The sequence below is a fragment of the Rhipicephalus microplus genome, unplaced genomic scaffold, assembly GCF_043290135.1.
Source record: "Rhipicephalus microplus isolate Deutch F79 unplaced genomic scaffold, USDA_Rmic scaffold_195, whole genome shotgun sequence".
NCBI lineage: Eukaryota > Metazoa > Arthropoda > Arachnida > Ixodida > Ixodidae > Rhipicephalus > Rhipicephalus microplus.
The window spans coordinates 52,438-57,204 of NW_027464766.1; positions in this window are offsets into that span (position 1 = coordinate 52,438).

Below are 4,767 nucleotides of genomic sequence, written 5' to 3' on the forward strand. Positions count from 1 at the left end.
GGTTAGGTTAGGTTAGGTTAGGTTTGGTTAGGTTAGGTTAGGTTAGGTTAGATTAGGTTAGGTTGGGTTGAGTTGGGTTAGGTTAGGTTAGGTTAGGTTAGGTTGGGTTAGGTTAGTTTAGGTTAGGTTAGGTTAGGTTGGGTTGGGTTGGGTTAGGTTAGGTTAGGTTAGGTTAGGTTGGGTTGGGTTGGGTTGGGTTAGGTTAGGTTAGGTTAGGTTAAGTAAGGTTAGGTTAGGTTAGGTTAGGTTACTTTAGGTTAAGGTATGAACCGTCGTAAAACCGCATTAAACAATGTCACTTAGTGAGATGTAGTGTTTTTAAACATTACAAGTCGGGAACTACGATATCTAATGTGAAAGCGCATGAAACCGTCGTAATCTTGTAGAAAACATTGTAAAGTTGCGAGTAAAACGTTTTCTAACGATAGAAGTGCGAAGGTTAGGTTAGGTTAGGTTAGTTTAAGCTAGGTAGCGTCGTGAAACTACCAAAAACGACGTCATCTAACGAGATAGTGTTGTTTTATTGCGAGTATTAAACTGCGATAGGTGAAATGTTGTGAAAGCACACAAAACGGCATGAACAAGCCAAATACTGCGTGTTCTACCTGTACAAGTGCGAAACTGCTATATTGTGATATTCTCGTTAAAGCGCATGCAAGCATTGTGAAACCTTAAAGAACAATGTCATTTAGCGAGATACAGCGTTCTGTACTGCAATAAGTTGGTGAAAAACTGTGAGGTTATGCAAATATCGTAATTGTGAACAAAACAGTGTTATAGAGCGTTTTTAGATACAAGTGCGAATGTTAGGTTAGGTTAAGATATGAACCGTCGTAAAACCACATTAAACAATGTCACTTAGTGAGATGCAGTGTTTTTCACCATTACAAGTCGGGAACTGCGATATCTAATGTGAAAGCGCTTGCAAACGTCGTTAGGTTAGGTTAGGTTAGGTTAGGTTAGGTTTCGTTAGGTTAGGTTTGGTTAGGTTAGGTTAGGTTAGGTTATGTTAGGTAAGGTTTGGTTAGGTTAGGTTAGGTTAGGTTGGGTTAGGTAAGGTTAGGTTAGGTTGGGTTAGGTTAGGTTAGGTTAGGTTAAGATATGAACCGCGCTAAAGCCGCATTAAACAATGTCACTTAGTGAGATGCTGTGTTTTTCACCATTACAAGTCGGGAACTGCTATATCTAATGTGAAAGCGCTTGCAACCGTCGTTAGGTTAGGTTAGGTTAGGTTAGGTTAGATTAGGTTAGGTTGGGTTGAGTTGGGCTAGGTTAGGTTAGGTTAGGTTAGGTTGGGTTAGGTTAGGTTAGGCTACGTTAGGTTAGGTTAGGTTACGTTAGGTTACGTTAGGTTAGGTTAGGTTAGGTAAGGATAATTTGGTTAGGTTAGGTAAGGTTAGGTTATGTTATGTTAGGTTAGGTTGGGTTGGGTTGGGTTGGGTTAGGTTAGGTTAGGTTAGGTTAGGTAAGGTTAGGTTAGGTTAGGTTAGGTTACGTAAGGTTAAGGTATGAACCGTCGTTAAACCGCATTAAACAATGTCGCTTAGTGAGATGTAGTGTTTTTCAACATTACAAGTCGGGAACTACAATATCTAATATGAAAGCGCATGAAACCGTCGTAATCTTGTAGAAAACATTGTAAAGTTGCGAGTAAAACGTTTTCTAACGATAGAAGTGCGAAGGTTAGGTTAGGTTAGGTTAGTTTAAGCTAGGTAGCGTCGTGAAACTACCAAAAACGACGTCATCTAACGAGATAGTGTTGTTTTATTGCGAGTATTAAACTGCGATAGGTGAAATGTTGTGAAAGCACACAAAACGGCATGAACAAGCCAAATACTGCGTGTTCTACCGTTACAAGTGCGAAACTGCTATATTGTGATATTCTCGTTAAAGCGCATGCAAGCATCAAGAAAGCCAAAAGAAAAATGTCATTTAGCGAGATACAGCGTTCTGTACTGCAATAAGTTGGTGAAAAACTGTGAGGTTATGCAAATATCGTAATTGTGAACAAAACAGTGTAATAGAGCGTTTTTTAGATACAAGTGCGAATGTTAGGTTAGGTTAAGATATGAACCGTCGTAAAACCACAATAAACAATGTCACTTAGTGAGATGCAGTGTTTTTCACCATTACACGTCGGGAACTGCGATATCTAATGTGAAAGCGCTTGCAAACGTCGTTAGGTTAGGTTAGGTTAGGTTAGGTTAGGTTAGGTTACGTTAGGTTAGGTTATGTTAGGTAAGGTTTGGTTAGGTTAGGTTAGGTTAGGTTGGGTTAGGTAAGGTTAGGTTAGGTTAGGTTGGGTTATTTTAGGTTAGGTTAGGTTAAGATATGAACCGCGCTAAAACCGCATTAAACAATGTCATTTAGTGAGATGCTGTGTTTTTCACCATTACAAGTCGGGAACTGCGATATCTAATGTGAAAGCGCATGAAACCGTCGTAATCTTGTAGAAAACATTGTAAAGTAGCGAATAAAACGTTTTCTAACGATAGAAGTGCGAAGGTTAGGTTAGTTTGAGCTAGGTAGCGTCGTGAAACCACCAAAAACGATGTCATCTAATGAGATAGTGATGTTTTATTGCGAGTACAAAACTGCGATAGGTGAAATATTGGGAAAGCACACAAAATGGCATGAACTAGCCAGATACTGCGTCTTGTGCCGTTACAAGTGCGAAACTGCTTTATTGTGATATTCTCGATAAAGCACATGCAAGTATCGTGAAACCTTAAAGAACGATGTCATTTAGCGAGATACAGCGTTCTGTACTGTAATAAGTTGGTGAGAAACTGTGAGGTCAAGCAAATATCGTAATTGTGAACGAAACAGTGTAATTGAGCGTATTTAGATACAAGTGCGAATGTTAGGTTAGGTTGAGATATCAACCGTCGTAAAACCGCAATAAACAATGTCACTTAGTGAGATGTAGTGTTTTTCAACATTACAAGTCGGGAACTGCGATATCTAATGTGAAAGCGCTTGCAACCGTCGTTAGGTTAGGTTAGGTTAGGTTAGGTTAGGTTTGGTTAGGTTAGGTTAGGTTAGGTTAGATTAGGTTAGGTTGGGTTGAGTTGGGTTAGGTTAGGTTAGGTTAGGTTAGGTTGGGTTAGGTTAGTTTAGGTTAGGTTAGGTTAGGTTTGGTTAGGTTAGGTTAGGTTAGGTTATGTTAGGTAAGGTTTGGTTAGGTTAGGTTAGGTTAGGTTAGGTTGGGTTAGGTAAGGTTAGGTTAGGTTGGGTTAGGTTAGGTTAGGTTAGGTTAAGATATGAACCGCGCTAAAACCGCATTAAACAATGTCACTTAGTGAGATGCAGTGTTTTTCACCATTACAAGTCGGGAACTGCTATATCTAATGTGAAAGCGCTTGCAACCGTCGTTAGGTTAGGTTAGGTTAGGTTAGGTTAGGTTAGGTTAGATTAGGTTAGGTTGGGTTGAGTTGGGCTAGGTTAGGTTAGGTTAGGTTAGGTTAGGTTGGGTTAGGTTAGGTTAGGTTAGGCTACGTTAGGTTAGGTTAGGTTACGTTAGGTTACGTTAGGTTAGGTTACGTTAGGTTAGGTTAGGTTAGGTAAGGATAATTTGGTTAGGTTAGGTAAGGTTAGGTTAGGTTAGGTTAGGTTAGGTTGGGTTGGGTTGGGTTGGGTTAGGTTAGGTTAGGTTAGGTTAGGTAAGGTTAGGTTAGGTTAGGTTAGGTTACGTTAGGTTAAGGTATGAACCGCCGTAAAACCGCATTAAACAATGTCACTTAGTGAGATGTAGTGTTTTTCAACATTACAAGTCGGGAACTACAATATCTAATGTGAAAGCGCATGAAACCGTCGTAATCTTGTAGAAAACATTGTAAAGTTGCGAGTAAAACGTTTTCTAACGATAGAAGTGCGAAGGTTAGGTTAGTTTGAGCTAGGTAGCGTCGTGAAACTACCAAAAACGACGTCATCTAACGAGATAGTGTTGTTTTATTGCGAGTATTAAACTGCGATAGGTGAAATGTTGTGAAAGCACACAAAACGGCATGAACAAGCCAAATACTGCGTGTTCTACCGTTACAAGTGCGAAACTGCTATATTGTGATATTCTCGTTAAAGCGCATGCAAGCATCGTGAAACCTTAAAGAAAAATGTCATTTAGCGAGATACAGCGTTCTGTATTGCAATAAGTTGGTGAAAAACTGTGAGGTCATGCAAATATCGTAATTGTGAACAAAACAGTGTAATAGAGCGTTTTTAGATACAAGTGCGAATGTTAGGTTAGGTTAAGATATGAACCGTCGTAAAACCACATTAAACAATGTCACTTAGTGAGATGCAGTGTTTTTCACCATTACAAGTCGGGAACTGCGATATCTAATGTGAAAGCGCTTGCAAACGTCGTTAGGTTATGTTAGGTTAGGTTAGGTTAGGTTAGGTTAGGTTACGTTAGGTTAGGTTAGGTTAGGTTTGGTTAGGTTAGGTTAGGTTAGGTTAGGGTATGTTAGGTAAGGTTTGGTTAGGTTAGGTTAGGTTAGGTTGGGTTAGGTAAGGTTAGGTTAGGTTAGGTTAGGTTAGGTTAAGATATGAACCGCGCTAAATCCGCATTAAACAATGTCACTTAGTGAGATGCTGTGTTTTTCACCATTACAAGTCGGGAACTGCGATATCTAATGTGAAAGCGCATGAAACCGTCGTAATCTTGTAGAACACATTGTAAAGTAGCGAATAAAACGTTTTCTAACGATAGAAGTGCGAAGGTTAGGTAAGTTTGAGCTAGGTAGCGTCGTGAAACCACCAAAAACG